This window comes from Oryctolagus cuniculus, chromosome 12, assembly GCF_964237555.1.
Source record: "Oryctolagus cuniculus chromosome 12, mOryCun1.1, whole genome shotgun sequence".
Classification (NCBI taxonomy): Eukaryota; Metazoa; Chordata; class Mammalia; order Lagomorpha; family Leporidae; genus Oryctolagus; species Oryctolagus cuniculus.
In genome coordinates, this window is record NC_091443.1 from 29,823,754 (window position 1) to 29,840,090 (window position 16,337).

Below are 16,337 nucleotides of genomic sequence, written 5' to 3' on the forward strand. Positions count from 1 at the left end.
AGTTGTCACCGATCAGGGAGAACATATGATACTTGTTCCTTTGGGACTGGCTTATTTCACTCAGCATGATGTTTTCCAGATTCCTCCATTTTGTTGCAAATGACCGGATTTCATTGTTTTTGACTGCTGTATAGTATTCTATAGAGTACATGTCCCATAATTTCTTTATCCAGTCTACTATTGATGGGCATTTTGGTTGGACATGCTCAATCTGACTTGCCCCAAAGGGTAGAGTTAGAAACGCGCCAGGGGATTCCAATTCAATCCCATCAAGGTGGCATGTACCAATGCCATCTCACTAGTCTGATCAGTTTCAGTTCATAATTGATCACAATGATAGGATTAAGAGTCAAACGGATCACATAAACAAGGCTAGTGTCTGCTAATACTAACTGATAGAATTAAAAAGGAGAGAATGATCCAACATGGGAAGTGGGATACACAGCAGACCCATAGAACGACAGATGTCCTAAACAGCACTCTGGGCTCACTCTGGCTGAAGAGCCCATGAGAGTATTTTCGGCATGGAAAGCCAAGACACTCTGGCAAAAACAAACAAACAAACAAACAAACCACCTAAATGAAAGATCTCTGCAAGTGAGATCCCAGTTGAAAGGACGGGCCATCCCTTTCTCTGAAGGGAGGAGAGAACTTCCACTTTGACTATGACCTTGTTGGAATAAGATCAGAATCAGCAAACTCAAAAGGCTTCCATAGCCTTGGCAACTCATGACAAGAGCCTAGGGTGATTACTGACTCCATAAACAAGAGTCAAATTGTTAAGTCAACAACAGGAGTCACTGTGCACTTACTCCTCATGTAGGATCTCTGTCCTTAATGTGTTGTTCAATGTGAATTAATGCTATAACTAGCACTCAAACAGTATTTTACACTTTATGTTCTGTGTGGGTGCAAACTGTTGAAATATTTACTTAGTATATACTAAATTGATCTTCTGTACATAAAGATAATTGAAAATGAATCTTGATGTGAATGGAATGGGAGAGGGAGCGGGAGAGGGGAGGGTTGTGGGTGGGAGGGAAGTTATGGGGGGGAAAAAGCCATTATAATCCATAAACTGTACTTTGGAAATTTATATTTACTAAATAAAAGTTTAAAAAAGTTAAAAAAAAGAAACACCAATTTCCTATCTATTTAAGTATCAAGTGATGCAAACAATAACAACTCAGAATATTATATCTGACCTTTAGAAAGTGATCCTGAGCTGGAAATTGATGTACTCATAGCAAGTAGATACTAAGAAGAAGAGACAGACTTAGCAAGCTGAGTGACTTCACTGTACAGATTGAAGTATACGCAGAAGAAAAAGGGAAAACCAACTATCCTTGCTAAAACAGATTGCTTGGGAAACTAAAATGACTTAGATATACTAGGGCTAAAATATGGAGATCTATGAATGATAGATTTTGAAATCTGGATTTTATTCCATGAACAAACATTTAAAAAGTGTTATTTGAGGGCCAGTATTGTGGCATAACTTAAGGCAAAGCCACTACCTATGATGTGGCATCCAGTATGGGTACCGGTTCATGTACCTGTTGCTCCACCTCTGATCCAACTCCCTGCTAATGTGTCTGAGAAAAGCAGAACTTGGGTTCCTGCACCCATGTGAGACAACTAGATTAAGCTCTGGTTCCTGGCTTCAGCTGGGCCCAGCCCTGGTGGTTGTGGTCATCCGGGGAGTGAACCAGCAGATGGAAGATGTCTCGGTCTCTGTGTCTGCCTCTCACTCTCCATAACTCTGCCTTTCAAATAAATAAATAAATAAATAAATAAATAAATGTCAAAAAATATATATGCTTGTGATAGGGCAGATTGGGAACAAAAATATGAATTTGATCTATCTCATGTATATTGACAAAAGGACAGCCAATTGAAATACAAGATAGTAGAATGTAGAGATCGCATACGTGGGCCTTATTGTCAGAGAACATAAGATCAGATTCTGCCTCTGTCCCATGACACCTAGGTGGCTCTGGTCAATCTCTATTAGCCTCAGTTTTCTTTTTAATAAGTGGAAATAGTGATAGTAGTTTGTAACTAAATTTGTTCTTTTGAGATTTAAATGAATGTAAAGTACTTGGAAATATTCCTTGTACAAAACACAGATATATTTTCAAGAACTTTAAATTCATTATTGTCATACTTTTTATAATTGATGAATGTTTAGATGAAAGTTTCAGATTTAATCATATAATTCATTATCTATAAATATGAGAGGAAGGCTCATCTAATTAATGAAGACTCTAGAGGGGAAGTTTAAACACAGAACAGACCAAAGATTATAATAGAAAGTAGGTACCTTAAATAGTAAATATAAAATGAAACCAGAAATAATATTATTGTCACTGATTCTAATTTTAATCAAAAAAGAATACCAACATGTAGAATACAACCATGATCAGCCCTGTAGGAAAGGCTAATATTTACTGATTACTTATTATATGCCAAACACTGAGAACTTTACCTGTGTTCTATCATTTATCTGAGCTAATAATCCAGTTTGTTATTATCTCCATTTTATAAATGGACTCACTGAAATAGATATTTTTATGTTTCACAGAGTCACACAGATTGTTGGTGACAGAGGTCAAACCCAGATGCTTAAACAATAGACTCACCAGTAATCCAAATTGGATGGATGGATGGATGGATGGATGGATAGATAGATAGATAGATAGATAGATAGATGGATAGATGGATAGATGAATATGGAAAAGCTCTGGCCAAGACCCTTTCATGCCCCATCAAAATAAAACATGTTGGTTTAACTCCATGTGTTAGATATCTTAATACTTTAAACTCATTTCAGTCATAAATAGAAGGTAGTTTAAAATTCATATATTATTTAACAAATTTTGATTCATTCCATTTTCTTCTTCAAATAAGCCACAGCTTAGTAAACATTTGTTATGGAGAGAAAAAGTTTTAATTGACATTAAAAAAAATCAGAGACCCTAAAGGCACAAGTGAAATATAATTCTTCAAATAATAGCATATAAATGAAGACTCTAGAGAGTTTTGTAATAATATTTTGTCTGTGTATAATGCCTTTTCTTGTAATATCTCAGTGGACTTTGTTATGAATCATAATTATAATCAAACTTCAGAACATCTCTCTGAGTATTTTTAATTTTTTTGCCATTAGAGATAGTGGGAGGAATATTAATTTTTCAAGGTCATTCACAGAGTCAGGCAGATGGAAGAATGGAATAAAAGGCTTCCAACTCAAGTTCTTTGATAAATATAACCATGGATTTACAAAGGTTTTGGCAAAGAACATTATAGTGTCAGAAGAATGTATAATTGAAGAAAGAAATATACTGCTGGGATGTCAAAGAAAGCAACTCCAAAAGTTTTAATTGGTGATACTTAAGAAATTCCTGACTCTGTACTCTCCACATCATGCAAGTTGCTCCATAACTCGAAATAAGAGAAAAAGATAAATTCTAATTTGTACTTCATCTAAATATTAGTTTTCTAACTAAAATTCCACTGATAGCAAGAAAAGTTCTATTTCCGTAATCATGAGAAAAGCAATATAGCTATTTTATTATTTTTTAAAAATATTTTAATATTCTATTTACTGAAAAAGGCAAAGTTACAGAGAGAGGGGAAGAGATGGGGGAGACATCTTCCATCCACTGGATCACTCCCAAGGTGATCCCAACAGCCATTGGGCCAGACCAAACCCAGGAGCCAAGAGCTTCTTCCAGGTCTCCCACATAGATGCAGGGACCCAAGCACTTGCATCAACTTCCAGTGTCTTTCCCGGCCACTAGCAGGGAGTTGGATCAGAAACAGAACAGCTAGGGCTCAAATCAGTGCCCACATGGGACACCAGCATTGCAGGCAATGTCTTAACCTACAACGCCACAACACCAGCCCCCATTCCACCCTTGTATAGAATTCTGGAAGTAAATATAAGGGTACTTCAAAAAGTACAGGGAAAAAGATAATCAAGAATTTTTTTATGCAAAAAATTTTAATGCATGTGGACTTTTTAAATAATATGTATTTCTATGAGCTTTTTGAAGAACTCTGGTTTGCCTGAGTTTTAAAATTTTTGGCACCAAAATAAACTTATCTCTTAATTTTAGTTTTATATGAACTGTGTGAAAGATTCTTGTAGATAACAAATATTTTTCCCATTGAAGTGGTATGAACACTGCAGTTGAAAACAAAACAACAAAAACATTAATAGAAGATATAAAATAACAAATTTTGGGCCGGTGCCGTGGCTCACTAGGCTAATCCTCCGCCTTGCGGCGCCGGCACACCAGGTTCTAGTCCCGGTCGGGGGGCTGGATTCTGTCCCAGTTGCCCCTCTTCCAGGCCAGCTCTCTGTTGTGGCCAGGGAGTGCAGTGGAGGATGGCCCAAGTGCTTGGGCCCTGCACCCCATGGGAGACCAGGAAAAGCACCTGGCTCCTGCCATCGGATCAGCGCGGTGCGCCGGCCGCGGTGGCCATTGGAGGGTGAACCAATGGCAAAAGGAAGACCTTTCTCTCTGTCTCTCTCTCTCTCAGACTGCCCACTCTGCCTGTCAAAAAAAAAAAAAAAAAAAAAAAAATTTTAATTGTTGAAAGCAAAAGAATTTTATGGAACACTCACATCAATATCTAAAAATTAATTTAATTGGGTTGACAATTTAAGTAAAACAAAGCCATGGCTTTGTTGCTGCCAAGCAACAGATACTGCCTACAAAGTTAGGATACTTTTTTCTAAATTCAGTCAGAACTAATAGCCTCCAATTAGTAGGTCTGAGGTGAAAAATTACTAAGAACAAAATGGAATAAAACCAGTTTCTTGGCTTTACCCATTATATTTTTAACATTTATATATCTAGAAAAAAAAAGTTCTTCTACTCAAATATCACCAAATTAAAGAATGAAAACATAATTTTATCACATGTATGAATCTCAAAAAAGATCAAAATCTAGTGCATTTATAAATTAACATAAAAATTCAGAACAAAATTTTGAGTAGTCATACATTTCATATATATATTAGTTAAATTTAGAAAATTATCGAATATTTCAAAATGTTATTACCTAAACACTGGTCATATAATGGAGTTTAGAAATACCTTTTCTTAAATTTTCTCAATAGGTAAGATTTGCCTAATTTCTCAGAAGTATCTGGGGCAGAGTCAGGATGAACACCAAGGTTATGACTTTTTCCACCATAAATAGTAAATGATTTCTTTCTCTTTCTGTATAGATGCTTCTAAGAAACATAGGTACCATCAAATCACTAGTTAGATGTTTTCTTTCTCCCAAAATGATAACCCAAATTTCTGCTGCTACCACATTTTAACTGATGAAATGAGTGTCAGATAATAACATATGTCCGTAGCATGGGAAGCAATTCCTGAGACTAAATGTGATTGCTACAACAGTACAATGTCCAAAAAAGTCACAAAGGAATAATTCCCAAGAATTCTCTGAATAAAGCTATTTTCAGCATGAAAATGTTCAGCCCTGATTTGCAATCAGTTCAATTTCTCCTGACACTCTTTAAAGGACAAAAAAATCAAACCATTTTGTAATTCTCTGCAAAGCTCATTGGCACCCACACAGTGTGGCTTGTCCTTAATCACTTCATTAACAAAATGCTAGTCATCGACATTCAAAATCGTGCAGTTGTGCCAATTAGAAAACATGTTTTAGTCCATTAGTAAACAGAGGAATCCTGGTTAATACTTACTGAGCAATGTCTACGTGACAGGGACCACACTGAGGTTTTACATGCAATTGGGAGAGTATAATATAATGGCTAAAAACACTGAACATAGTTAGTCTGGCTGATTTTTAGTAACCTTGCTTTTATACCAAAAACAGTCCATGTCCAAATAAATCCTAAATTTAGCTGAGAAACATCTTTAGATCCTAAGATATACTTGCTGTGCTTTTTAATTTTTCTTACTCTGTGCTTCATGATAAGTTCTTAAAGTTAATTAAAAACAGCATTAAAGTTTGATCAGTGAGGTAGACAGAATTCTAAGAAGGCCAGCCTGATTAAGATTCCAACCTTCAAGCCTGCCAGCACCCCTGGGTGTGGGAGAGGTCTGTGATGACAGCATCAAAAGCTAACATACCACCCTTCTGATTAGGTAATGTTTTCTTACAACAGTGAAGGGATTTTGCAAGAGTCATCATGACTCCCTAATCATTTGAGTTCAAATTCATCCAAAGGGAGATTATCCTGAATGGGTGTAACTTAATCAAGTCAGATTACTAGCAGTGGAGATATTCCAGAAGTCAGAGTGATTCAAGGCAGCAGAGATGTGCTTCTCCTGGCCTCAAAGAAGCCAGCCACCACCTGAGCAGTCCACGTGGCAATGATGGCTTATGAGGAGTGGGAGTGGGAGTGGTTTCCCCCCAACAACCAGCCAAACAGCAAGAAATGCAACCACTAAAACTATGAGAGGATTTTGAATCTCAGATGAGGTGTTTGCCTTGATTTCTGTATGGTGACTGCCAGAACAGAGGAGCCCCGAATCCAGCTTCCAGACTTCTGGCCCACAGAAAATTTGATAATAAGTTTAAGCTACTAAATTGTAGCAGGTCATTACTACACAAGGAAAAGTAATGTAATCAGTGATCTGATTATCTATGGAATTTTAAAACACTGAGCTGGATTGGAGACTGTGGTATATTTCCATTTCCATCTATTGAAAATTACTTCAGGTGCCAGCCCTGGGTTAATGCTACTACTGCCTGTAATGCCAGCATTCCATATGGGTACTGGTACAATTTCTAGCTGCTCCACTTCCCATCCAGGTTCCTGCTAGTATGCCTGGGAAAGCAATGGAAAATGGCATATGTCTTTGGGACCCTGCACCTACGTGGGAAGAAGCTCCTGGATCCTGTCTTTAGGCTGGCCCAGTCCCAGCCAATGCAGCCATTTGGGGAGTGAACAAGCAGACAGAAGATTTCTCTCTATGTCTCTGTCTCTTCCTCTTTCTATGTAACTCTGCCTTCAAATAAATCAATTAAATCTTTAAAGCAAAAAGAAAATTACTTCGGGAAACAATGTTGCGGTTTTAATGAAGATAGCAAAGCTTGCCATATTAGAGATTTTCATAAAATTTACTCCCTATAAGAGTATATGCTGTTAACAGGAAACAATTTTTATCCTGAAATTTTAAAGAGATTTTTAAAATATTAATTCTATGTATTTTGCTAGATAGTTTAATGGGAGATAAAAGCCTAAAGTAGTTTAAGATATGATTAAGAAGAGACAATTAACTCAAAATTTAGAAAGTGGTTCCATGCCTAATTATTAAATAATAATCATTCTTAATATTCATTACTGAGTACTCAGACTTAATATTCCCCATGCCAAATGTGTGAGTCGAGAAAACAAGCAATTACCTCTTAGTAGCAGTCAAGTGAAAGAATTCTGTCTATTGAGATTCAAGCAGAAGAGGGCCAGTGCCATCCCTCTGTTTATTCCTTTCTGGGATGTAGATTCCCTATTTGGGAATGTGGAAACCATTTTGCATCTGTTAGGAAAAGTCCAAGAAGTGTCATCAGTATTTTAAATGCCCACATTTACAATTACTTTTGATGGAGAAAAATAACCTACCTTTTCATGTTGACATTGGTTGGGTTTCCTATAGCTTAAGGCCAAAGTATTCATAACTGTCAAATCTTATAAGAATTTCAAAAGGCACCATACATTCATTTAGAGTGGGGCCCAAGAGATTCATAACATATGCACACTTTAAGTTGTCACAAATAGAAAGGCAATACAGAATGGGAACTCTTTAGACCCTTTTCCCATTCTCTCATCTCTTCATCTATGCATGCTAACCATTTAAGGCTCACTTGCTTTATTATATTTTCTAAACTTAAAAATGAATGTAATATATCACAGAGGAAAATCAGTTAATTTCACTACATAAGACATAACTCCTTCTACAACTTCTAACAATTAAAATGGGAAAAGCTTCCAGCTTGAAGCTATTAGAAAACATTTATTAAATTAGCTAGTTTATCTTATTTAATCAACTTTTTAACCTTTATTGTTTCCAAATAGAATTTGAGGTGGCTTACAGAAAAATGTACATTGCTACAACAGGTAATGATTAGTAACCTAGAGAGTTTATAACAATGGAATATATGATAGAACTAAAAATAGAATTAAAAGAAATATACTATAATATCCTACATAACAAAAAAGTGATAGTTTATAAGTTAAATTCTTTGTTTATTAAAGAGTAACACTGTCAGCCTCAATATCCACAGCCAATGAGTAAAATATATATCAATTATTCAAAAGCAGCACCATCTTAGAAAGCATACATTCATCAAAAGCAGCAGCCTACTCAATGGCTAGTTCTCTCAAAGCAAACTGAAAGAACAGTTCAGGGGTCAGCGCTGTGGTGTAGAGGTTAAGCTGCCGCCTGTAGTGTCGGCATTCCATATGGGTGCAGGTTCAAGTCCCAGCTGCTCCACTCCTGATCCAGCTCCCTGATAATGCAGCTGGGAAAGCAGTGGAAGATGGTCCAAGTACTTGGGCTCCTACCCCCACTTGGGAGACCTGGAAGGGGCTCCAAGCTCCTAGCTTTGGGCTCACCCAGCTCTGACTATTACGGCCATTTGGAGAGTGAAGCAGTAGATGAGAGACCTATCTCTCTGACTCCTCTTTTCTCTCTTTCTGTAACTCTGCCTTACAAATAAATAAATAAATCTTTAAAAAAAGAACAGTTCAACAGATACCTTTTGAATATAAAGATTCCATTATATTGAAAAATAAAATATTAAACCATAAAAGACTAATGTGAAAAATTAGAATATTTAATTTTTTTTTTTTTTGCCAGAGTGTCTTGGCTTTCCATGCCTGAAATATTCTCATGGGCTCTTCAGCCAGATCCAAATGCCTTAAGGGCTGATTCTGAGGCCAGAGTGCTATTTAGGACATCTGCCATTCTATGAGTCTGCTGTGTATCCCGCTTCCCATGTTGGAACTTTCTCTCCTTTTTAATTCTATCAGTTAGTATTAGCAGACACTAGTCTTGTTTATATGATCCCTTTGACACTTAATCCTATCATTATGATCAATTATGAACTGAAACTGATCAGACTAGTGAGATGGCATTGGTACATGCCACCTTGATGGGATTGAATTGGAATCTCCTGGCGAGTTTCTAACTCTACCGTTTGTGGCAAGTCTGATTGAGCATGTGCCAAACTGTACATCTCCTCTCTTATTCCCACTCTTATATTTAACATGGATCACTTTTCAGTTAAATTTAAACACCTAAGAATAATTGTGTGTTAATTAAAGAATTCAACAAATAATATTATGTAGAACAAAAAAATACTAAAAGGGATAAAGTATTAAGTTGTACATCAACAGTCAGGACAAGAGCTGATCAAGTCATTGTTTCTCATAGCGTCCATTTCATTTCAATAGGTTTCCTTTTTGGTGCTCAGTTAGTTGTCACCAATCAGGGAGAACATATGATACTTGTCCCTTTGGGACTGCCTTATTTCACTCAGCATGATGTTTTCCAGATTCCTCCATTTTGTTGCAAATGAGCAGATTTCATTTTTTTTACTGTTTTATAGTATTCTATAGAGTACATATTGCATAATTTCTTTATCCAGTCTACTGTTAATGGGCATTTAGGTTGATTCCAAGTCTTAGCTATTGTGAATTGAGCTGCAATAAACATTGAAGTGCAGACAACTCTTTTATTTGTCAATTTAATTTCCTTTGGGTAAATTAAAAGGAGTGGGATGAAAGATCTCTGTGAGTGAGATCCCAGTGGAAAGAACGGGCCATCAAAGAAGGAAGTACCTTTCTCTGAAGGGAGGAGAGAACTTCCACTTTGACTATGACCTTGTCTAAATAAGATAGGAGTTGGCAAACTCAAAAGGCTTCCATAACCTTGGCAACTCATGAGAAGAGCCTAGGGTGACTACTGACATCATAAACAAGAGTGACAACAGGAATCACTGTCCACTTACTCCCCATGTAGGATCTCTGTCCTTAATCTGTTGTACTATGTGAATTAATGGTATAACTAGCACTCAAACAGTACTTTACACTTTGTGTTTCTGTGTGGGTGCAAACTGTTGAAATCTTTACTTAGGATAACTAAATTGATCTTCTGTATATAAAGACATTTGAAAATGAATCTTGGGCCGGCGCCACAACTCAACAGGCTAATCCTCCGCTTAGCGGCGCCGGCACACCGGGTTCTAGTCCCGGTCGGGGCACCGGATTCTGTCCCGGTTGCCCCTCTTCCAGGACAGCTCTCTGCTATGGCCTGGGAGTGCAGTGGAGGATGGCCCAAGTGCTTGGGCCCTGCACCCTATGGGAGACAAGGATAGCACCTGGCTCCTGCCTTCGGATCAGCGCAGTGCACCGGCTGCAGCATGCCGGCTGACTGCGGCAGCTATTGTAGGGTGAATCAATGGCAAAGGAAGCTCTTTCTCTCTGTCTCTCTCACTGTCCACTCTGCCTGGTTTAAAAAAAAAGAAAAAAAGAAAAGAAAATGAATCTTGATGTGAATGGGATGGAAGAGGGAATGCGAGATGGGAAGGTTGTGGGTGGGAGGGAAGCTATGGGGGGGAAAGCCACTATAGTCCAAAAGCTGTACTTTGGAAATTTATATTTATTAAATTAAAGTTAAAAAAAGAATATTTACTTTTTACATTGAGAATAAATGATTTATATGCAAAAAGTTTAGCCATACTAGTAAGCAAGAATTTATAAGTACATACAAAAAAAACATGTTTTCACCATTACTACTGATTTTAATAATAATCACTTGTGTAGACTATGGCATGATTTAAAGAGATCCATCCACTGTCTAATCTGCCTGTTGCAGAGCAAGCCGCTCATTCTTTAGCTGGAAAAATCTGCCACTATATTTAGGAGACCTTATGGTGTGGTTGTTTTTTTTTTTTGTTTTGTTTTGTTTTTTTTTTTTTTTTTTTTTTTTTTTGACAGGCAGAGTGGACAGTGAGAGAGAGAGAGAGACAGAGAGAAAGGTCTTCCTTTGCCGTTGGTTCACCCTCCAATGGCCGCTGCGGCAGGTGCGCTGCAGCTGGCGCACCCCACTGATCCGATGGCAGGAGCCAGGTACTTATCCTGGTCTCCCATGGGTTCAGGGCCCAAGTACTTGGGCCATCCTCCACTGCATTTCCTGGCCACAGCAGAGAGCTGGCCTGGAAGAGGGGCAACTGGGACAGAATCCGGCGCCCTGACTGGGGCTAGAATCCAGTGTGCTGGTGCCGCAAGGCGGAGGATTAGCCTAGTGAGCCGCGGCGCTGACTAATGGTCTATGTTTTGATCCAACATTTCACTTGAGGAAACCTGTTTACATCAGTCTTATATATAATATTTTTGTCTCACCTTCTATAATTATCCTGTCTTTTGTTTCACTTCTGTACGAGTCTTAAAATCCCTTGAGAATTAGTCAAATATAGTCATTAACAAAGACATGGATTAGCACATGTAACTTCAAAACTACAAGTGTACTTGCTATCACTGTAGAAGTTCGTTTAATGTTAAACAGAAAAGATTCACTTCATCATTTTGCCTGAGATGAATGGAATCTATCATGGTAACTATGACAGAGCAATAGCAGAGTAGAAGAGAGATCAATTTCTATGTGGTGCTGGTGTTCTTTTCACAGGATAATGCAGGCAAGGGTATTACATGTAACTCAAAACAGGAGTTCATTTCACCCTCTCCTTTATTAAAACAAGCAAACAAATAAACAAAGGGAAAAATTCCTCAACTCTGGCTGCTCCACTCGGACCACAGGAAGCAATTTATTTTCACTGATTCACTATTTTCTTCTCAGTTCACTCTTATTGTCCCTTAAAATTGTTCTTTGCAGGGTTGGCAATAACTTTCTTTGCCAAATCATGGCCATTAAAGGATGACCTTCTGCCAGATTTCTTAGTAGTATTGGACATGATTGATTAATTTTCCTTGAAACATTTTCTTGTCTTGGCTTTTATGGGTAATACGCTTCTATTTTTTTTCCCCTTTCTTAAGAGAACATTTGCTGTTTTCTGGTGAATAAATAAACACATGAACTTCAAACAGTCAAAGATGTTTCAGGAAGAGAGTGGCTTTGAACTTTTTGAAGCATAAATAGAACTTTTATAAGCAGTTGGAAGATAATCATAGTACCGAATTCCATTTGGAGTCACTTTTCCATATTTCAGAGCAAAGAATAAAGATGAGTAAGGAGTCAGTATTTACCTTTTGAACTCATGTTTAGGTTGAATTTTTAAAAATAAGCTATCAACAATATTTTGTTTAATTTCTGAGACTAAAAATGAACTGCTTCAAGATGTATATAGATACACCTCTAATATTCTTTAAAATCAGAGAAAAGCAAATATAAGTATACTTCAGCTGATCCTTATTATTTCCCTAAATGATACTAAAAATGGTTCAGAAATGATGTGTCAAGTAGTTAAAATAGTAATTATCACTTCATTTCCTTAAGAAATGAAAGCAGAAGATACCATATCCACATCTATAAATCGTTAGGGAGAGAGGCACAAATTGATACCTCCAAATGCATACATCAACAATGAACGTATGTCTGCTTCTCATTTGGCTCTTCTATTACACTAACAGTGAGTCCTTTATCCGGTAGCTTGTCAGTAAACACGTAATGTATCGCAACACCAAAAATCCAGTTCTTATCTGTGACAGCAAATTCTTGCAAGATTGAGAGGAAAATTCTCACCATCTTAGAATTATTACTTAAATGAAGGAAGAATTTGGATTATTGAATTCAAACTATTGAGTTCAATTCAACTAATGTTTGTTACTGGACAAGACACTGGTAGTTACAAGGATGAATATTACCCAGCACTTTGTCCTGGAAATGACAAGGAAAGCATATATAAAATATCAACACATAAAATATTTAGATTGCTTGAGCTTACATTTTTGGAAATATAACCTTTTCATTAAATACAAAGTGTATGAGCCTTTAAAAAATTGCAACTGAAAGTTTTTTTTTTTTTTTTGCTTCTATTTGCTATCTAACTATAGGAGCTAGTTGATATATGTCATATCAAGTGAAACATTGAGATAAAAGTTTCCATCAAAGCACAGTGGGTGAGTCGGGGGTATTCTGTGAGTCCTGGTGTAGCTATATCTGTTGGTAGCCTCACCTGAGAGAATAGAAGTACTAAGGGAGGAAGACACCTCTGCTGACCCCATGAAAGTCTTGGCAAAACCTGTTGCCTCACAGATGCTGGAAACAGGCATTTCCGGTTTTGAGCTTCTCCAGATAGAACATTTGGAGTGAGAAGCAAGCCTCAGGTCATACTCTTCCTTAAATATCTCACAAATTATACTTCACATTTGAAGAATAACTTAGCATAACTATGGATGCAAATAACCTTCAAAAATGATTATGAAACATGTGAAGATTGTAAGTGAATTAGAATGTCACTTAAATTACAATTCATTTAAAATTGCTGCCTTATCTTCTAAAGAAATAAAAGTAAACAGGGCCAGTGCTGCAGTGTGGTGGGCTAAGCCTCCACCTGTGGTAGTGGCATCCCATATGGGTTCCAGTTCTTGTCCCAGATGCTCTGCTCCCAATCCAGCTCTCTGTTATGGCCTGAGAAAGCAGTAGAAGTTGGCTCAGGTGCTTGGGCCCCTGCACCCATGTGGGAGACCCAGAAGAAGCTCCTGGCTCCTGGCTTTGGATTGGCCCAGCTCCAGCCATTGCGGCCACTTGGGGAGTGAACCAATGTTTGGAAAACCTTACTTTCTGTCTCTCCCTCTCTCTGTAACTCTGCCTCTCAAATTAAGAAACAAATCTTAGGAAAAAAAGAAAGAAAGAAAATATAGAGTCTTAATCTACCCTCAGTGCAATCAAACACACACACACACACACAAAACATTCATCTAATTTCTTACAGATATTGTCATATTTTGAAAAAGTCCTCATGGCTTCTATTCTTATTTCCAGCCATCACAAAATAGAGAATTAAGAACTTGTTAGCCGGCGCCGCAGCTCACTAGGCTAATCCTCCGCCTTGCGGCGCCGGCACACCAGGTTCTAGTCCCGGTCAGGGCGCCAGATTCTGTCCCAGCTGCCCCTCTTCCAGGCCAGCTCTCTGCTGTGGCCAGGGAATGCAGTGGAGGATGGCCCAAGTCCTTGGGCCCTGCACCCCATGGGAGACCAGGATAAGTACCTGGCTCCTGCCATTGGATCAGCGTGGTGTGCCGGCTGCAGCGCACCTGTCGCGGCGGCCATTGGAGGGTGAACCAATGGCAAAGGAAGACCTTTCTCTCTGTCGCTCTCTCTCACTGTCCACTCTGCCTGTCAAAAAAAAAAAAACTTGTTGTCATTCCAGCAATAACTTAAATAGTATAGGATGGCTATTTTCATTGTAACAAAGCAGGTTGTAACTGTGTACAGGTTTAAAAAGGGGAATGAAACTCCCATGTCATCTGGAGGAATCTCTAGCTGTCACCTTCTGGAAGGGCTGGTGATTTCTGATAACTAATTGACAGGGACATAAATATGCCTTTGTTCCATGTGGCATCACTGGGGCTGGCACTGTGGCCTAATGGGTTAAGCCACTCACTGCCTATAAGGCTGGCATCCCTTATGGGCACCAGATTGAGTCCCAGGTGCTTTACGTCCAATCCAGCTCCCTGCTAATGTTCCTGGGAAAGCAGCACAGGAAGGCCCATGTGCTTGAGCCCCTGCACCTATGTGGGAGACATGGAAGATACTCTGGGCTCCCAGATTTGGTCAGGCCCAGTGCTGGCCATTGTGGGCATCTGGGGAGTGAACCAGCAGATGGAAGATATCTCTTTCCCTCTCTCTTGGTACCTCTGCCATTAATATAAATAAAATAAATCTTAAAAAAAGAAGCATCATAATCATTTAGTCAAACCCAGACAAAAGCCAGTTTATTCCTTGGAGTCACAAAATAGTTACACGCCTAATAGTTACAGCACCCAACAGTTAAATGAGGAAGTCCTTGAGTCAAACTACGACTAATAAGAGTAATTTATTACAATGGTAAACTTGATAGTTATTAATAAGTTTAAAAATGAAGTCAATAATGTATATTTGATATTTACTCAGAGGCACCTAGCAATATTCCTTGATTTGCATGCAATTTATTCCTATGATGCAAAATATTTATATATAAGTCTAAGAACTATCGCCTATTGGAAAATAATAGCATTTTTATGAGCTGTAATAACTTGTGAGACTGTAAAACAAAAATACTTTAAAATTTCTAGCGTCTGTAAAAGAATGTTGTTAATATAAGTTTTCAGGATTCTGCATATATCAAGAAACATCAGCACATATAAGAAACATTGTTTTTCTAAGTAACTTAGATATCCAGAATTTACTAATTTTCCAAAATCATATCCATAAAGTAGAAGTTTATAATAATTAAGAAGAGATAAAAATTATATTATGCTCCAGATAATGCAGGTAAAAAAGTAAAATATACACATGTGGTCTATGCTAGATTAAACAAAGAGTTAGTCATTTTTTTTAAAGGCAGAGTTACAGAGAGAGATCTTCCATCCACTGGTTTACTCCCCCAGATGGCTGCAATGACTGGAATTGGGCCCACCTGAAGCCACGAGCCAGGAGAGAAGAGCTTCTTCCAGTTCTCCCACATGGGTGCAAGGTCCAAGCATTTGGGCCATCTCCTACTGCTTTCCCAGGCACATTAGCAGGGAGTTGGATTGGAAGTGGAGGAGTTGGGAAACAAACTGGTGCCTATATGGGATGCTGGTATCTGCTATACTACAATGCTACTCCCAAGTTAAAGCCTTAAAAATCAATCATACACTATAAGTGTTAGATACAGCACCAAAATTATTAGCCATGAATGAAAAATATGATGCTAGAATTCATTAAAATTAAAAACTTCTACTTTTAGAAAGAGAATTCAAAAAAAAAAATGATAAGCTACTGACTAGGAGAAAATATGTGCAAAATATATATGTGACAGAGGAATTATATTCAAAATGTACAAAGAACTCTTAAAATTCAACCATAAAAGACAACCCAGTTGAAAAATGGGCAAAAGATCTGAACATCTTTCCCACCAAGAAAACATAGGAGCACCAATGGTAAATTTGCACACAAAAAGATGTCCTATATCACATAGCAAATAAGAACAACAATGAGATGCTACTATATACCTATTAGAATGGCTAAAGCCCCAAAACTGACTATATCAAATGTTGGGACTCCTTCATCACTGATGAGAATGCAGAATTGCACAGCCTCGTAGACTGTGGACCTTATTTGGGGACAATCATCGCACATATA

The 16,337-nt window shown here is 37.9% G+C and overlaps 1 long non-coding RNA gene across 5 annotated transcripts in view; it reads right to left on the bottom strand.

Moving 5' to 3' along the window:
- The window catches only part of LOC103351202 (LINE-1 retrotransposable element ORF2 protein), a 354,869-nt gene that overhangs the window by 212,482 nt on the left and 126,050 nt on the right, over positions 1 to 16,337 (bottom strand). For all 5 annotated transcript variants that reach the window (XR_011380460.1, XR_011380457.1, XR_011380458.1 and 2 more), the window contains exon 2: positions 7,399 to 7,529. This is a non-coding gene — a long non-coding RNA (LINE-1 retrotransposable element ORF2 protein). The remainder of the gene's footprint in view (positions 1 to 7,398; positions 7,530 to 16,337) is intronic.